This window comes from Taudactylus pleione, unplaced genomic scaffold, assembly GCF_031769625.1.
Source record: "Taudactylus pleione unplaced genomic scaffold, aTauple2 ptg000178l, whole genome shotgun sequence".
Lineage (NCBI taxonomy): Eukaryota > Metazoa > Chordata > Amphibia > Anura > Myobatrachidae > Taudactylus > Taudactylus pleione.
Genome location: NW_028284580.1, coordinates 4466038 through 4486900, shown reverse-complemented (window position 1 = coordinate 4486900; position 20863 = coordinate 4466038). Strand labels below are relative to the sequence as shown.

The 20863-nt window shown below is 40.9% G+C and overlaps 1 protein-coding gene across 1 annotated transcript in view; it reads left to right on the top strand.

Moving 5' to 3' along the window:
• HTR4 (5-hydroxytryptamine receptor 4) overlaps window positions 1-20863 on the top strand; it is a 240502-nt gene that overhangs the window by 164277 nt on the left and 55362 nt on the right. The window lies entirely within an intron of this gene.

The following is a 20863-nucleotide window of genomic DNA, read 5'->3' as shown; positions in this document are numbered from 1 at the left end:
GCAGGCACAGCTGGCTGCTTTTTTCTCTGGCTGCTGCGTCTCCCTGCAGCTGCCGGGTACAGTGAGGATGCAAGCGCTGCTGGCTGGTTATTTCTCCAGCAGCTGCTTCTATCTGCAGCCGCCAGGTACAGTGAGAGTGCAAGCGCTGCAGGCCTTTTGTTTCCCCGGTGACTGCTTCTACCTGCAGCCGCCGGGTACAGTGAGGGGGCAGGTGCTGCTGAATGTGTGTTTACCTGGCATCTGCTTCTCTCTGCAGTTGGTGGGTAGAGTGAGCGGGCAGGCACCATTGCCTGTGTGTCTTTCAAGTAGCTGCTGCTCTCCGCAGCTGCTGGGTGGGGGGTGCACCCAGGCTGCCCAATCACTGCTGGACACAGTGATCAGGACAAAGTAGAGGCCCCATGGGCTTCCAACAGCCATTTCTGACAGGGAAAGTCCAGCCTGATGCGACCACGTCAGGCAAGTGGTTAAGCCAGATTCAGTATAATTTTATTAACAAACCAGCTGTTGCCCGCAGCTTCAGCCATGATTACATCTCTTCTGGCAAAAAATATTTATTTGTGGTCTTCTAATTGTATTGCTTTGCATAGGGGCCCTGCAGTGGGAGTGGTCCATGTGACCAGCAGTGCTATACAGCAGTAGCTCTTTCACCCACCACTCACACCAATGTCATTGTGTGCCCTGTGCACAGACTGATGTGTAGCCTATCCTATGCAAGTGACCATGGACCCTAAGCAACTCTTCCCCCACCCCTTACTAGCTGCTCGGATGGTGCCACACCTATCTCTTGTATTGATGATGTGAATAAATTAAAATTTTGTTATTGCTCAGCCTTAACTTGATGGATCGAGATGAAACAAAGTGCAGGTTATTTCTAGAAGTAATATATATATATATGTATATATATATATATATATATATATATATATATATTGTGATAACTTGGGGTAATTAGCTGGTAGATGAGTGCCAGTGGTGCAGTGTGTGTGGCTCAATCTGGGTCCACATGTCTTTTCAGGTATAAATAAAATATAATTGCTTTACTGTCAGTATACTGTACAAAGAAAACAACAAACGCCTAGCTCCCAGTTAGGGTACTGACTCACTTCTTCGCCCCTGACTAACCTTAGGCAGCTAGTCTGCAAATAAAGACCAAAGTCCATCTCTGCTTCCTGCAGAGTCTATCACAGGCTCTGGCCTGGCTTTCACACAAAGTTTCTCTTGTGGTTTTCCCTTCCTCATGCAGGTATTGACACTGCCTTCCTTAGCTTGCAGCTTAGCTGCTTTTACGTAACACAGTCTGAGATGTTTGTGGTCCTCCCTGCCTCCTGCAGGTCTGGACTTAGGCCCCCTGGCCCCAAATGGCTTGGCTTACCTTCACTGGGCTCTCTGGCTGCCACAGTTCCACTTAGACTGTCTCCAATGGAAGCCTGACTGGTCTGCCTTCTCATCAGCCCACAGCTGGACTATCTATCTATCTACACCAAAAACTTTTTTTTAACTATATAAAACATAGTTTTGTTCCACATCTTGCAGGACTTCACAAATAAAAACAAAAGAGAAAGGCTGCACCAAAGTCTTTACCAATTACCTATGCAATAAACCTCTGTATTTTCAAATGTACCCATCATATTTAAAGAATGTCATGTATACGTAATAATTTATATACTGCACTTAATATCTATGCAGTATATATGTGAACTCCGTTTAAAGGACTTCACAGATGCAATATAAGCAGCAAGTAGTAGGGGACGATCCTAAGGATTGCCCAGCACTGCTGGGCAGAGCCAGCCCTAGTCAAATTAGTGCCCTAGGCAAGATTTTGGGTGGTGCCCGACTCCCTGTGGATGATTGCTGGTGACAGAGCCCAGAGGCACAAGGTGTGGCACACTACTCCTAGCACCACAAAGGCCCATGGTGCAGCAGCCCTCCCGCGATCATTACTTAAAGTCCTAAATGAGCCTCTGCCCATGCGCAGAAGCTCATTCTGATTGTGTGATGCCACCAAGTTGGCACATTGCTAAGCACTAGCCACCATCCAGGTGCTCCGACCTGCAGATTGCCGCCAGCTGTTTCTCCGCTGCCCACTCATTGTTTGCTACTGCCAGGCCCATTCAGCACTGTCAGCTGAGCTCCGATCGTGGTTGCTGCGCAGCATCAGTAGCAGCTGCCAGTGTCTCTACTCAGCCAGCAGCAGGTGCCTCGGCTTGGATGCTCCTAGGCATTCCAAATGCCCTAGGTATGTGCTTAGTTTGTCTGTGCCTAGGGCCGGCTCTGCTGCTGGCTAGGAAGTGTAGAGGGAAGGAGAAGGCAAGGCCCTCTCCTCTCTCAAACAGACCTCTGGTTGCAACGGCAACTGATGGGCAAGCCAGTTGTGCTGAGCCTGGTGGCTGCTGGAGGATTAGCATCCAGTATCCACCAGCTGGATTCTCTGACATGGTGGCAACAGGTGCAACCATGTCAGGAAAAATCCAGTCTGGGATGGTCGCATCTGATGTGACCACACCAGGCAAGCAGTTAAGCAAAGAAAGAGACACTACATTCCCTTAGTGTGTGGTAACATAATTGTTACCATACATTAGTATATATTACAAATTGATGCTCTGACCTCTTCCTCAACAATATACAGAATATGCTTGAGACAGATATTATATTAAAATGCCATCACCTACACTAGAGCATGCCATTAAAAAAAAAAATCTGGATTAAACTTTAGAGATAGATGGTAAATATAACATTCACTCTCTCCAAAGTTTGTGCTACTCTCGATGGGCTCTATTCAGCACAATCCACACTTTAAATGTGGACGTGATTAATTATTTTCGACCAAAGAAAATTTCCATGAGAATTTAGCAAAGCACTTTGATTGTTGCGTTCTGTGCATGCTTATGCAATGCAGTGTGCCTGCACGAACTAGCTATTGAGATGATTATGCAGACCCATCGCAGAGTGAGTGACAGGAAGTGCCGTTTGTGGGTGGTGCCGGGGGAGTGGTCGGGCGAAAGCAGGCATTCCAGTGCATTTCAACGCCGTTGCAGGGGCGCGCTTAAATTATCCACTCTGATACCCTACGCCAGTGGTTCCCAAACTTTTTTGAATCACGGCGCCCTAGAGTATCAGCATTGTTTTCACAGCACCCCAAGCCGAAGGTTTGAGAAGTTCAGAAATAAAAATAGTAGTAAAGTGAAGTAAATTGTGCTTACCTGTCATGCTTAGATTCAGTTATGTAATGGGGACAGGTTTGAGCTTCTGTTTGTCCACATACTTACCACCAACCTGAGGCACCCCTGCAAGTGTCCCAAGGCACCACAGGGTGCCACAGCGAACAGTTTTGGAACCACTGCCCTAGGCAGTCTAAGGCCTGATAGCGTGCGTGGTTGTTAGCAATTTCTGAGTAAAGTCGGGGATTGTGCAAGTGTGCGTGAGGCTGTGATGGTACTCGATTGTAGAGATGGTTTTGCAGTCTTGCTAAACATTACGGATGTGTGGTAAGCAAAGTGGGCGTCCTTGTGTAGTGCTGTGAGGGAATAGTGATCGCAATAAATTAGCATACTATCGCAGTTGAACTGCGTGCGTAATCGCTATTGCATATGCAGTTGCTTATGGTAGTGAATCAGGCCCAAAGTGATAACTTGCAATAACACTCTACTTTACGGTTCCACATCACCGCATAGAGCCTGGTTCACTATGGATCGCTATTGCGATCGCAGCTGCCATTACACACACAGGCCTGCTGCGTTAATATGCAATCGCAAATGTAGTATAGAGGCGCCCAAAACCAGCATAGAGACGCCCACTACAGCTTTCGCACATCTGTAATACCTTGCAATCCTGCATACACAGCGGGAACATCGAGTAACATCGGCCCCTCACGCACAATTACAACAGGTCTGACCTTACTCAGAAATTGCTAACCTTATCGCATGCAGTGAGTATACAAGCTGCGTATGCCGTTGCAGTGGCTAATTTATACACACCAAAGTAACGGTATTCAAATGGACAGACACGCCTGTGTTTCTCCGGCCACTCCCCTGTCACCACCTGACGTCACTCACTCTGCGATGGTTTTGTATCTGCTTAGGCGATTGCAGAGCGATTGCACAGTGTGTACCATCGACCGATCTGCGTACATGGTTGCAATTTGTGATCCATGCTGAATCAGGCCCATACTGTAAATGCGCGGCCTTTGCATGTTTCAGTGTAAACCCAATGGGGAGTGATCCGGAGGATACCTTTCCAAAAGAATCTGCGTTACAGTAACCCCTGGGATACTATGGCCTAATGCTATTTTCAGATGGAGTAATAGCCGGAGCTTTGTAAATCAGCTTAGTAGCCCCCATAGAGACTCATGGAGATATCTGTTGAGGCTCTCCTTAATTCCAGGGAATAACTAATATTTGTGGATACCCCCAAAAACTGTGGGTTTTCGGGGAACAGTCCTCAAATATCCTTTAATAAATATGCCCCTATGTATGAATGAGTAGCCCCTGCCGGAATGAAAATGATTGCTGGTACTCGTTGAGAAGCCTATTTACTGTAAAAAGGATCACTGCAGTACAACTACTGATGCAATCCTTCTATTATCACCATGTTAGGATGGTGAGGGCAGAAGAAATACAATAAAAATTGTTCTATTATTCAAATAAAGTATTTTTTGCAGAATTATTGGTAAGGTCTTTTTTAATTAATTATTTATTAATTTGTATTTCATTTCAACAAGTGGAACTAAAATCCGAATTCTGGGATTTTAGGGCCCGATTCAGACCCGCTCGCTAAAGTATTTTTTGCAGAATTATTGGTACGGTCTTTTTAAATTAATTATTTATTAATTTGTATTTAATTTCAACAAGTGGAACTAAAATCCGAATTCTGGGATTTTAGGGCCCGATTCAGACCCGCTCGCTAAAGTATTTTTTGCAGAATTATTGGTAAGGTCTTTTTTAATTAATTATTTCTTAATTTGTATTTAATTTCAACAAGTGGAACTAAAATCCGAATTCTGGGATTTTAGGGCCCGATTCAGACCCGCTCGCACGCACCCAGCGTATGCAAATTCGGCACACCCCCAGCAAGGCAGGCGATCGCACGGCAAGGCATTAGCATGACAACTATGTCTTGGCGTGTGATCGCGATGTGTATTTAGATGCCCACCAGCCTGTCTTAAGACACCCACTTTCCCTTAGTGATACATGTCATCTCCAGGAAGTGTATGCAACCATCGGTACCATCGAGTACCATCGCAGCACTTGTGGTTGACCATATCCTACCGCAAGCACTGCGAGCACTTCAGTGTAAAATTCAGCCAAGTGACGTTTACTATGACACTGCCTCTTAATTATGCACGCCTCTGAAATGGCGTTAAACACTCAGGCACGCCTGCATTCGCACCTCCACTCCCCCATTTCTAGCGGCCAGGCCCTGTCACCACCCACAAACAGCTTCTCCAGTCACTCATTCAGCCGGGCTGTCTATGTGCAGCGAGCAAACGCTTCTCGAACGCTCGGACTGGTTCACCCACACGCACTGTGATGCGTACACATGTGCAGAATGCAAAGATAGGCTGGCTGCATGCGAACGCATCCTAGCGAGCGGGTCTGAATCGGGCCCTTATTGCCCGATATGCCCGGGTAATGCATATCACTAGATACTGGCCCGGAGAAGTGTTTTTAACTTAATTCTTACTGCTCATCGGCCAATATCATCAAGGCTTCTTGGTTACAGACACCAATCACCCTTTTTGTCGGCAGTGAGAGAAAGGGTGGGTAACATTTTTTTCATATTTATACAGCTCTTGTACTAAAGATGGGTATCCACTATGCTCCATGAGCGATATCGTCTAGTGTTTCCCCAGCAGTGATGTGCTCAATGTCATTAATGACATTGAGCACCCACACTGAACGATTTATCGTTCAGTGATGGCACCCTCCCTCATCCCCGTACTTGGAGAACCTGACAATATGGTCACAGGTTGCCCTGCAAGTATGGGCGATGAAAGATGCTGACAATGTCTGACGGGAGCGCGCATCGCTGGTCGTTGACAGCATATCCACTGCACGATATTGCGGACGATGAACTATAACGATATCATTATCGTCCCATTTATTGTGTAGTGGACATGCGCCTTAAGTCTATGGAGAATTTATGAAGCAGCGGCTTCTGTAAGCGGGTGCTTCCTGGCGGGTTGCAGGTACATATTTAAAACAGCACCCGGGGTCAGTGTACAGCCTCTTGTGCTTTACACTGACTCCAGGTACCATTTAAATATGTACCTGCAAATCCGCCAGGAAGCAGCGGCTTACAGAAGCCACTGCTTCATAAATTCTGACACACTTTATAAGGACAAGTGAGTATTCTATATAACTAATCAGTATCATTCATATCATTTTTCTCACAACTTTGTATGAAGGGATACATTTGATAACAGATATCAAGCAAGGTTGATATTTTGCTTCTTCCACCAATGACTTCTTGAGTGTCACAATCTAAATGAAAAGTCCATATTAACAGTCTCTGCTACTGCTGCAACAAAAGATCATTGGTGATGTAGTTTTGTCTTTGGATAAGGACAGAATATATTTTAGAATGTGGTGAACCAGTCAAAACCACCAAATGAATGAATGACTGAAGTCTTAAGCAGGGTACACATCTATACAATCGTCTGACTGATCTTCCGATTCCCAACCCGTTTGTGAGAAATATTAAGATTCCGATCATGTTTTATTTCAAGAAAACTGATTGCATCAGGAGATCTGGTTTTATGGACATCCTGATATTCATGCAATGGTACAAAGTCGGACAAACCTGGAAGCGTGTACACACTAATGACCATTTTGTCCGATGCTTCTGCCAATGTTCCTCCAGCAGCGTAGCCAGATATCTGTAGAGTGTGTATGGAGTCACAGTCTTTTCAGCAGATGGATTAGAGATACAGTATGAGGAACACTGATCACAAGTTAGATTGTAAAGGTGTGTACACACAAATCTGCACATAGATCAGGACTTTCGATCGTAAGTGAAATCTAAGAAGAATTCACATCTGAAGTATGAATGTACAGTACAAGTGTATACCTAGCTTTAGAAGAGAATGCTTTAGAGACTGCTTAAGTAATTTTGTTTAAAAATAAACCAAAATATTTGAATACAAAAAGAACAGCAAAGTAATAGAGAGTATGTATTATACCCTAGAGCCATCCTCTAATTTCCTAAAAGCAAATGGCGGATTTAGGCAACTTAAAATAACAGGGAGCAGCTTCTGATTGTCTTCCAAGACACAGGAATGTATTCAGTGTGTTGCTTCTTTTATCAATAACTTTTTGACTGTTGCATTTTAAATTACAAATTCATAGTTAACTAGAGTATCATTCAGCTGCCCCAGTGCAATTTTTTTTATACATTTGACACACTTACATAATTTTCATTGTATTCTTACTTTATTTATTATTGTAATTATACCAGTTTTGTTATAATGTGATTAATGAATCTTAAAGGTATGAGTAAATATCTGAAATAGGCTCAATTAGGCATAATTGGCAGATTGGTGGATTCATGGTTGAGACCACAGAGGTGAAAATGGATAAAATAGAAGTTGGGAACAAATAACATATTACTGTGAGTAAGACACAATTAACCTTCAAGAGAAATGAAAATATGAAGGCAGAGTCTCTTCTAAGCTACCAGTAAGTAATTAACTATTTTTTCTATAAATATGTTTGGCTGTAAGAGCAGTCTAAAAAACACTAGGGGCCTATATATCATTAAATATTTGCAGGATACCCGCAAAAATTAAGGATCCCCCAGATGTACTATGGAGGGCTTGCACCGATATCTGCTGCAGTCCCTACACTTTCACCTGCAAATGCAGCCCCCATTGGTTTCTATGAGAGCTACATGGCTGCCGGATTTATCAAGCTCCAGAATGCTCCAGATGGCATTATCCTGTAGTAGCCAATGGGCTACTATTTAGCACATTTTTATAGAGATATATCCTCCAGATCCCTATTCGTCGGCCCCTGGTGACTCATGCTGGTCATGCATGCTCAGAGGAGCTGGACCAGGAAGCAGTTTGATAGCGTTATTGTATCTCACTGCTTCCAGATCTTCTCCAGGACGGGCTCGCATTTGAGCCCATCTCCTGGCAAGAGCAGAATAGTAAATTGGCATGAGAATATTAATTTTCATGTTGCTAATTTGTGCTAAATATATTTATCATATCCACATTAAAAATGCTGATTGTGATAAATATGCCACTAGGGGAGATGTATCAAAGTGTGGTTCCTCATGCACGTGTAAAACTGCCATCAGTTGGATGCACTTTCAAACACAAACCGCTGTATTTATTAATCTGCAAAGGAAACAATGTATGTCGCTGGGTATTTATAAGGTATTGATAACTGAGTAGGCTGTCACCAGATGGGTAAATCCTGTGTGATTAACAAAATAACAATTCAATATACCGTAGTAAGAAAACAGAAAGTACAACCTTATTCAGTGTTAGGCTTCATAAATATAAATTCCAGTCATATGAATACTGTATTACTAAAAAATAAAATTTACACAAAGTATTTCATGTGCAAAGATAATAAACAATGTAAAACAGTGCTGATATTGTCAATGAGCTAAACTGAGTGACAGCAGTGGAGCAAAATTGCATATCTGCATCGGCTAAATAAGAATAGTTTGCTTGGTTTATATCATATATCCATAGTCTCTGACACCAATTATAGTAGTACTGTACAGTCCAGAATGCTTTCTGGTATGGGGATCTCTGGAGATAATAATCTGAGTCAGACATGATGACAGCAAAAGGGAGTGTTCTCTGCACAGTGGTTAGGCTCCGATAATCAGTGGTGAAATGCCTCAAGAAGTTATGTCCTGGAACAAGCTCAGACCATCTCCGTCTGACAGAAGCTAAAGCATAGGGTATTAGATGCAGGGTCAGTAACATTGTGGTAGCCGTCCTGCTGTAATATACTGTAGTAATTGAAACACCTAATTGACAGTGACTTTACTGCGTAATATTTTATTCAATGTGGGACGATTTTATTACAGAAGCTGGAGCCATTAATCCAGGTGCCATAAGGCATTCCATCTGTTAAAGCGTGGCCTACCCATTACAGGCATTTTGTTTTAGACCATACTGATATACCAAGATACAGGGGTAAATATACTGTAATAGGCTGCTGCTTTGAGACATCGGCTAGTCCCGTGCGAGACTGCCCGATGTTTTAAAATAGCAGCCTATTAGCAGGCAAAACCAGGTGGATTTAAAAGACTGCTACTTTAAAACATCGGGCAGTCTCGCACGGGGCTCGCCGATGTCTCAAAGCCGTAGCCTATTATACTAAACACACAGTATGAACACTTTTAGTAATGTTGATTCAAATGAAGGCTGATTGACAGTCAAGGACTATTTTATGGCCAGAGTGGAAAAAAATTAAATCACTTCCATTATTTTATGTTGCCTTCCCATAAATCACCAATGGGCGATCTATGGTCTGAGTTTGTACACAGTGGCTGTATCGCAGCCGGGATTTGTATTGAGATGCCCACCAGTGACTCCGCAAAGCCAAGCAACTGTGTACAGTACAAAGACGCAGCATCGGCAGCAGGGGCGTCTTAAGAGAGAATTGGCCCCGTGCGAGGCCCCCTCTTCTCTCCCTGGTGGACGGCAGCCAATTGATGTGGCTGGCCAGTCACCGGAGCATTAGTAGACTCTGGGCACTAGAGTGTGCCCGCAGTGTACTGCGCATGCGCAGAATGCTGGAAAAATGGCTGCGGTGGCCATTTTCCGGTGTTCTGAGCAGCAGACACCCGACACGGGACCAGGGACAGGTGAGTTTAAAATAATATGGGTGCAGGGTGTGCTGTGCGGGGCCCCCCTGGACCTGGGGGCCCATGTGCCCCGCACACCCTGACCCATTATAGATACACCACTGATTGGCAGCAAATCAGCTGATTATCTGACTTCTGAGTAATTATTTTGTAATAGACCCAATACCAGTGATCAGACAGTGGGAGATGGGAGTGAGATCTATTTTCCTGATGAGGATCAAAATATAATTGACATTCTGACAGAACTATCAGATGGGGGTTCTATACATAATCCACAGAGAATCATCTGCAAAAAGAAATCTAAATTCTTTCCTCAAGAACAAGTGTCTCCACAAGTGTATTATCTTCATGAATTTAGTATCAAGAGATCTGGACAAATTACAAGAACTCAATACATGTATCAATCATAATGATCATAATCTCAGTCAAAAAGAATTTAAGGCCATGCAAGAGATCTCAAAATGGGATGACGTACAGATAAAACCCTCCGACAAGGGTGGAAATGTCGTCATATGGGGAAATGAGCTATACCTTAAAGAAGCCTTACTACAATTAAATAACACTGGATGTTATAAAAAACTTCTATTTGATCCTACATGCAATTTCAAAACCTAGTATCTCAGGATTAGAGCAGGTAAAACAAAAGGTCATCATTACGGAAACTGAATTACATTTTTTGAATGTTACGGATCCAGTCACACCCACATTTTATATGCTTCCCAAAATTTACAAAAACAAAACAGCACCGCCTAGTACCTATTGTATCAGGAATTAAAAGTCTTACTGAGCAAGCCAGCATCTTTCTTGATACCCACCTGAGAAAATTTGTTACTACTCTTCCATCGTACTTAGAAGATACCACTGACATTTTAAGGAAACTCAATGACATCACAGTAAACAAGGGAGCAATCCTGGCTACCTGTGATGTTGAGTCCTTGTATACGAGTATTATACATGAGGTGGTATCAAGTCAACAGACTATTTTCTGAGGATGGAGGGATGCACAGAATTTGGAGGTTTTTAGTACAACTACTGGAATTTGTACTCACCCACAACTACTTTGCGTTTAATATGCAGTTCTTTTTACAGGTATGGGGAACTGCGATGGGCGTGGCTTGTGTGCTGATGTACGCAAACATCTACCTAGGCTGGTGGGAGAGAGAGGTGGTGTTCAGCGAAACCAATGAAATTTACACCCAATATCTGTCTGTGTGGCTTCGCTACATAGATGATGTGTTTATTATATGGGAGGGCCCAAAAGACATGCTGGATAAGTTCATTGGAATCTTAAATATGAACAACATTAATCTTAGACTAACATATACAACCAGCCACCAAGAAGTGAATTTTCTCAATCTTAAAATTGGCTTGGATGACCATCAGAACATCACCATCTCCCTAACACAGGAAATCTACTGCTACCAATAGTGTATTGCACCACAGCAGTGCACATTTTCCTCTGGTATTAAAAGGTATACCTAAGGGTGAATTTTTGAGACTGAGATGAAATTGTTCAAACAAACCAGAATTCGAAAAACAATCTGAAGCGCTGAGTCAGAGATTAACTGACAGAGGGTACAGTAGACGAGCCATTCAACAGGCAAAACACGAAGCGATCAGAAAAGATCGACAAGAACTGATATACCCCAAGAAAAAAGTTCGGAATCCAGAAGACAATAAGATTTGTAGGGGACTACTGTAGGGAAGGCCAACAAATAAGAAGAATCATTCAAGATCATTGGCACATTTTATTGTTCGATAAAGATCTTAAACCCTTAATTGGAAACCAAGTGGAGATGAGCTGAAGGAGATCAGTAAATCTTAAAGACAAGCTGGTACATAGCCATTTTATGTCACATTGCAAAAGATCACCTTCCTACAATAAACTAGGTATAACATTCATAGTTTGTGATTTCAAATATACCTGCTTGGTGGGTATAACTAATATGGAATCACCTCGATACATCTGTACCAGAGTGCTGACACATCCACTAGTAGTAAGGAAACAGATATAGGGAAATAATCTTTTGATTCCAAAACTAAATATAAATATATATGGATATAGTAACTTAATCTTATCATGTGGATTATATCATTGGTTTCCTTATAGCTATATACTGTATGTATAAAATAAACATATGAAATAATTCCCTAATCCCTGCAGTTTTACAGACCATAAAAGAAACCCAGAATGAGATTTTTTCTTCACTAATTTTAATATTTGCACTATGATAATTTGGTGTGATTTTCACTAGTATGCACTTTACAGTAGGGAGATATAATTTATGATTGTACCATAGGTTTATGAATTAATAATACATAGATGTAACTATATATTAGATACAAATATATAATGATATATTTATTTATTATCATCAATGATCCACGAACAATTAGCACATAGGTGTCACGACCAGAGCGCCCGTATCTGCTGGCTCGCGGTCTCTGCCAGTGCAAGCATTCTGGCGCGGTCCTACCGGTGGGGGTGCTGGTTCCTGGAGGTTGGCGCGAGGTGCGTGAGGAGGTCTCGGGGGAACAGGCCATGCTGGTACAGGTAAGACTGGCAGCTTCTCCATGCTGCAGACTGCTGGGTGCTACCATCTTGGTTTTGGGCATATGACCTGAATTGGCCAATCAGGTTGGAGCTCTGCATGTGACTCTCAGCAGCCTATCTTGCACCTTAACCATGGTACTTAAGGGTGTTCAGCACACTCTCTAGTTGTCAGTGCAACATGTTCTCAGCCTTGCTGTGTGAGAGGTCTCTGTGCTCCCTAGCCTTGGTATATTGCAGTCTTACATGGACGAACATCATCATTCCTGGACTTTTGTCCAGGAATGATGATGTTCGTCCATGTAAGATGTCGTTTAGCCTCTTTCTGAGTTCCGTTTTTTTGGAGGGAAAAATCCGAACTCAACGTGCAAACTCGAACCTATCCGAGCCTGCACATCCCTACTAAGAACCCACTGCAGTTTACAGGCCCCTGATCCTCAGCATACGTCTATTGGAATTCTTCTCTGTCAGTTCATTACCAAGCACCTGTTTCTCTGCCTCACATCAATTGGATTAATTCATTACCAGACACCTGCTTCTCTGCTTCACATCTATTGGATTTGTTTCATTATCAGACACTAGTTTCACAGTTCCACAGCAATTGGACTTTTATTCTCTGCCAGACATTTATCCTCAGTTCATTCATGGACTTTTGTTACAGTATTTATATATTTGTGTAATTCCATGAATCCAAATATTCCCATTAAACCAGCTGCCTTTCAGTTTAACAAGACCGTTCCAGCTTCGACTCATGATTCCATCCTGGGTCCAAAAACCCCCCAGGTCCTGACAATAGGACAGCAGTCCATTATAATCTTCACAGATTTTGTGACATTTTATTCACATGTACGGTATAATTAATTGAGGGCTATGTATGAAACAATTTCCTAGTCCCTGCAATTTTACAGATTTGGACCATAAAAGAAACCCAGAATGAGTTTTTCACTAATTATTTGCACTTTGATTATTTGGTGTGATTTTCACAAGTGTGCACTTTGCAGTAGGGAGATATAATTTATGATTGCACCACATGTTTATGAACTAATAATACACATACACAACTATATATTTATATACATATAACTTTATTATCAATGATCCACAAACAATCAGCACATACTAGGATTGTAGTTTATTGTAATCTTCACAGATTGTGTGACATTTCACATGTATAATTCATTTTTTTGAAACAATTTTTATGGCTTATGGTGATTTTTATTCACAGAATACACTGAAGGGTTTATTAAATACTCTATCACTGATATGGGCACTTATGAGGAGTTTTAATAATAAGGAATAGGGAAGAAAGGCACCAAATGATGAAGGAAGACAGGCCACTCAATAATACCCCTTTTCCAATTAAATTCCGGGTCTGACCCGGAGTTGGAACAAAGTTCCTATCCGGATCAGACCCGGAATTTTGCCGGCGCCGACTCGGGATATTCCCGAGTCAGCGCCGCTCACACCGCAGTCGGGTCTGCATAGACCCGGCTTTTGCGGAGTGAAAGTGGTCGCTTGGAGATGATGTCATCTCCAAGCGCCACTGAAGCCGGACCAATCGGCTGGCTAGCAGCGCACTCCAGGTCATCGTGACCCGGAGTGCGCTGTTCTCACAGCAGGGTTTCACGGGCTACGCCCGTGTTAAACCCTGCTAGTTACCTGGGTTGGATTGCCGGGTCACTCGACCCGGGGATCCAACTCTCTCCCCTTTTATACCAGGGAGCTGCCCGGGTTAACCCTTCAAAAACCCGGGTTTTAGCTCCGGTGTAAAAGGGGTATTATGTGAATAATATATGGAATACAAGAAATGACACATACGTATAAATAGGAACAATCAATACTAAAGCTGTATACACACACAACGATTTTGGTACCAATGATTTTATGAATGATTTTATGAACGATTATCTGTCAGATTATCTGTAAGGTTTTTTAAAGTGTAATGAATGATTTTTTGTACTACAAACGATGTTTGTAACTTGAAAATCGTTCAGTTGGTCAGTCAGAATGAACTACAAACTACAAGCAGGAACGCGCATGAACGATAATCCTTCATCATTATAACTCAGAAACTGAACGATTTTTTCAACGATTGAATGATAACAACGTCATAGTTAAATCATTCCAAAAAATCGTTACGTGTGTATGCACCTTTAGGAATAGGCTTTGTGTTTGTATAACTATCTACTTTGCATATTCATTCTATGTAATTAATCTTTAAATTAATGTATTGTGTAGCTGAACAATTGCTGCTGCAATGTAAGTTCAGGGATATTGGGAGTTAATCTCACCTCTTTCATGTTGTAATTAAATGAGGAGTAGTCTGATTGGTGGAATGACCTTTAAATATGAGGGAGTAGCCAGACTCTGGTTACTCCATCTGAAAAAGCATCTTGGATGCGAAACGTACGTCAAACGGACCCAATTTGATGGACACCTTTATGTCCTTTTAATGTAAAAAATGGCCACGCTAGTTTCTATTTAGGCAGTTAGCAATGCATTGCTTTTTATTTTTATTTTGCAGCAATACCTCCTGCTATGTGCATAATGGAGTTGATGTGTATTGAAATCTGGTGTGCAGTGTGACCCTCTGAGTGGAGAGTAGCCCCCAAGGGGATTTATCTTCATTGCTGACAGCATCAGCTATAAGAATAGCAATACAATGACACTCTCCAAAGTGCAATCCACTATTAAAACATTGCATTTATAATAGTGTCACATACAGGGTTATGTTGTACCTGAGAGGTAGAAGAGTGGTATACTAATTAACAAGAAACTTTACTCAGCAATTGCTAGTAGGTGATCCTAGATCAGCGTGCCCATTTGATGGAGGATCCTCAGACATACTGAATGCCTTAATTAACAGGCTATAACATCTAGCGTTATACCTAACTTGATAACAAATCAACAGAAGACATAGCAGCAATGTTATTTACAGACAGGAGGGATAATATACTCTGGAGTGATACTTACTGATTATAGCTGACACAGCAATAGAACGACCTCAACAGTAAATCTGATGTAAAGATCACTACTCTACAAATATAAGGGCCATAATATAAAAATATATATACAGTATATTTATATATATATATATATATATATATATATATATATATATATATATTTGAGTAGGTGATATACACACCCACTAATTTGCTCTAATTATATTTTGGCCAGAGTAACACCAGACACATTCCTACCATAAAGCTAGAATGGAGTGAAAGTGTTTTCAATAGAACTATATGCATGTTACTAGCAGACATTTAACCTGTGCACATAAATGATTTACTGTGTCTGATATCTGCCTGTGGTTATAAATAAATATCAAAGGAATCTCCCTGAGAGTGACTATCAGTGTGGAAAGTGAAAAAATGATCAAGTGCACTAAACATTATTTGCTTTAATATAGTAAGGGTATCTAAGCACCCCATGAGAATATTATACACATGAAATTGTACTGATACTTTCGCACTGCCTTAGCAGTCTACAATTGCAGCGTGACAACCTACTGGATCACACACAATTGTGTTAAAGTGTGTACCAGATGTTTAACTGGTTTATACAACACACATTGTTGAACAATATGAGTGAATTACATATGGTTTACTGGTCATTGTAGAATGATACTGCAGGCAGACATACACAATTTTGTACTTATACAGAGAGAGGGCTGAATAAGTCAATTAATTTGACCTTTTGTGGATAACAAATGATTCAATGCTGAGAATAGCAGAGTGAATGGCAGGGGAGATTGATCCCAGTTGCACAAAGATCAGCATCTTTGTAACAGAGAAAAAAATAGTCACTATGTGTAGTTACATGACATTTTCATTCTAGTAACCAGCAGGATTCAGACTATATAAGAGCCACTAGCGGATAGTAGTAAATGTTTAGGTTATTTATAGAGGGTTTGGAGAGGTATCCACTAATTAATTGAGGTTGATAATTGACCTGGATAATAATACACTTCCAATACCAAAAGCTGCATTCTAGTTCAAGGCCCACATTCCAAGGACTGGGGTGAATACTCTATATTTGAGGTGTCTATTATTTAACTGACAATATAATATACATGTTACAAGTACATATCACTTCACATTTTGTTTTTATAAATCGCTTTTAATTTATGTAATAAAGGTTACATACTGCTTTTTGAGTGCCACACTTTAGAACACTACCTCTTTTTCTTACATGTGATATTTATTGTAGGGTGCATCTCCCATGAGAAATTAAATATAAAAATATATTCACTGGATCATATGTATGGGTGCATTATATAATATGTAAAGAATTGAACTGCTCTTGTGCAGGTAATCTAAATTCCTTTTTTCTTCGTGCCCACAAATAGTCCCTGTTTGTCAATCACTTTGTGAATAATCCCTCACTGCGAGTGACGTCAGTAATGAAACTTGATGCATGTGCAGAGCAGCGATAATCGCTCAGCTACGGATATGTGTCTATCTCTGAATCAGGTCTTTAGTCAGAGAATGATTATAATGGATTTGTGTATTTTTTTTCAACCTTAATGAATATGTAACATTCATAACAGTTACAGTTAGACCCAGGTAAGATTCCTTATGGATTAGATAGAGATATGTGCATCTGAAAATGTGTAGGCTCCTATGCAATTTATGATGCTGGGATGCTATACTATGTGGCCAGTCTGTTACCTCTGTTTTATCACTGGGACTTGGAAAGAGCAGCATGACAAGGTGACATCCATAGATGATGTGCTAAGTATTGTAAGCAGGTATAGCTGGTAAAGAAATAGAAAACACATATTCCAGCAAAAATAGTAATTCCCCCTTTATTGATAGATTCCCTTTATATTAATGTCTGTCTTTCTTCTTCTTTCCCAATCCTTTTGTTTTCATTTGTCTTATTCCCTGCTCCTCCATCTTCTGCTCTCCATATATAGTGGCTGTTCCTCTGTCTCCAAGTTTCTCCTGCTGTTCTGCAATAGACCAGTTCCTGTGTGAGTTCTGAAAATGCGCTGTAAGTCTCCTATCACCCTGTTCTTGTAGCTGTGTTGTTAATGTTGGCATTTGATGTATGTCTTGCCTCTTTTTATATTTATTCACTATTTCTATATATGTGTTGATGTGTTTGATTACTGTACAGTTTTTGGTTTGATTTATGTTGTTCCTGTTAATTAAACAAAGCAATCCAGGCAGCTTTTCTGCAGCTTAGTAATTAGCTGCATATAATGCCTATAATAGATTTACACCATTCATTGTTTCCTTTGTTGATAGGAGCAAATATATATTAGCAATTTAATGGTGGTTTATTTAAAAAAAAAAACATATGTACAAAACAATGTGATGAGTAGTAAAAATCTGTATCAGTTCTAAATTGGTAGGATGAAAACTCCACTGTCCTTTCCTAATGTAGAAGATTAGTGTGAGAAATATATAGTGCCCTCGACTATCTCCAAGTAAATATGTAGGTCTGCAAATCTTTCACAGCTTCATCCCAAATGTATGACATGTACAACTGGCAAGTTTTGTGCCCATGGTGGCCATTAGCGACTGTTGAATCTAAAAGCATGGGTCCTTATCCATAAGTTGAGCATGGGCACCAATTTCCTGAGTTGCAAAACTCACACCCTCACCCCTGATCCCAGCTACCAACAGACATCACAACCACTTCTCCCATAGGGGCCTATTTATCAATATTTTTTTTTACTAAAATAATGTGAAAATTAATGTTGTCACACCCTTTTCGCTTTATTTTAGTATCACTTAAATGTATGATAAGGTTTTTGGAGCAGTTTTCGTTACAAAAAGCTTCTTAGAACCCTTAAATTTGCCTTCAAATAGCAAGCAGATTTCATTTTCCATGCTTGTAATGGGAAATGCGATCTGTTTCAGATTCACTAAAATAAATTGTAAAGAAAATACTGGAAGGGAGCCCTGCAATAATAGCACTATCTGGAGATGGCTTTAAGCAGGGTTCCCCTCAATTTTACCTACTCCATCTCAGCCCTTCCTGCCTGCTGACAGGGAGAGCAGAGCCCAGAGTTGGCTTTTGTGATCAGCCATGTGTGTCTTATAGACCAAAGGCTGGTTACAGTAAAAAATCACATTTACCTCCATTCAGGTGATTGGTGACCCGGTGAGCTCCTCATTGACCTGGTCATCTGATTGGTAAACTGAGATGCTATGAAGACCCGGCAGCATCCTTAAGCTGGCCGCACATCTAAAGATTATCTGTCCAACCAGCCAACTAGTTGATTGGTTGGAATGAAAATCTGATAAGGTATGAAAGCAAATGACAATCAGCAATTTGCTCCCAAACGCTGGAAAATGGTCCAAAACTGTTGTTTGAAGAAATTGTTTAGATCAAACATTTAACAAACTTGTCTGAACGACCATTTTCATCTGTTTTCTGGCATTTAGGAGCAAATTGCTGATCATCAGTTACTCCCATACGTTACCAGATTTTCATTCCAACCAATCAACAAGTTGGCTGCTTGGATGTAAGTTGATCTAGTGTGTGGCCAGCTTTAGTTTACTAAAGGAATCAGATGACCACACAACTATCAGATGACAGGATCACCGAGGAGCTCACCGATCACCTGATTGGAGGTGAGTCTAAGATGAGCGGGGGCATCGAAAAATACCCTGAGAAGTGCGAGGTGAGGATTCACTGAACAGAGCATTCTTGCAAGCTCTATTCATGCATGTGATATTTGATACATCCTTGCAATGTACTTGAATATCGCAATGCGTACTGCTTGGCTCCCCAGTGTGCTAGGGACATTGTATATTATTATTATTCATGTTTAATATTTACAATAATCAATTGTAAAATGCTTTTAATAGATGCCAGTATGAAAATGAATCCGCAATTGCAGGAGTAGTTTATGCATCACTATTTTATTCACTTATTCAATCTTATAGGGGTATTCAATATGGAGCGAAAACGCCGTTTCTACGATGTTTTTGCTCGGATGATGTCATTTTCGCCGCTTTTACATTTACACTGTATTCAATTTGAAAAATTTTCGCATGTGCGAAAAGTATATTGCATTCGACCCTGCGAAAAAGTATCACCAAGGAATGGGTGGCAAAAAAAAGTGCAGAATTGGGGTTTTGGGGTGCAACATTTTGGAAACCACCCTGCAACCTTCAGGCAGTCCCCCAAAGGTAAACTGTGTCAAAAATTAAAAAAAAAATACCTCAGGAGACCCCCAAAAAAACACTTTCATTTTGGGGGTGAAAAAAAAATTGGGGGGTACAAAGTTAAAAACTAGCGAACTACAATCTAGGGGGGTCCCCAAGTATGCCCCCGGTGTTTTTTTTCATTGCAGTTGTTTGCGTCAGGTGGATTTTTCACGTTATTTAAAACTTCACTTTAGCAACTTTTAAATATGCTCACCCCCATTTTCAAGTACCCCAAATTTGCTGGGACTACTTATTTTCTGCAAAACATAAACTTCTAAATACTATTCTTCACCACCTTCCCAAATCCCCAAAATAGCAGCTATTGAGCCCATTTAAAGACCCCAAAAACCTTCAGCAGGGCAAATCGGGGGTATCCAGAGTGATCCCCCATGTCAGAGCATCTTTTTGGGGGTGTTAGGGTAATTTCCCCAAAAATCAGCGAAGTTTTCGTTGATTTCACATTCGCCGGGTGTCGTTTTCGACAATTTCATATTGAATACGGGTATAATCGGGGGCGCGCCCGATACTCTTTCTTCGGCAAAAGCTCCGATGTGTGGCGAAAACTTCGACCCGCATAGACGGCGAAGTTTACGTTTCATATTGAATACCCCTGTTAGAGTAGTTCCTAATTTGGATCCTGTCTTCTGGAAGGGGGAATGGTGGTCTGTTCATATATTTATTTTGACTGTTTATTTTTGTCATAATTCACATTTGAAATCATAGGTGTGATCTTACTTTCACAATTCTTTCCCACAACCTTGATAAATATTTTAATGATATGCACAGTATTTTTATTAAAATAGGGCCTGCAGTTGCTAAGTTTCTACGAAGTAAAAGTTTCTTCTCTGATTCCATAAATGTGTGAAAGACCCAATTATTATAGAGTACATTTTATAGAGTACATTTTATAGAGTACATTTTATAGAGTACATTGGAAATAAAGTAAAAATATATAAATAAGCTTTCACTTAAGTACAACATACTGGAAATACCTTGATGTTTTGTTGTAAATAATATTGTATCGCTTTAGGCCATTTTAAGTTTAGATAATCATAATGTAGCAATTATTCTTGTGTGTCTTAGGGGCTCATTTATTAATTAATATTTGTGGGGGTTCCCCAAAAACTTTTTTGGGGTACCCATAAATATTATGTACCCCCAAATGTATCTACATATTATGCATCCCCCAGTTTCTACCGCAAAGGCAGCCCCCATAGAATATGAGAGCTGCATATTTGCTAAATTTATCAAGCTCTAGAATGTGAAGCTTGGCCCAGGTAGTTAGCACCATATGAAGAGGGTGAGAGCCTATAGG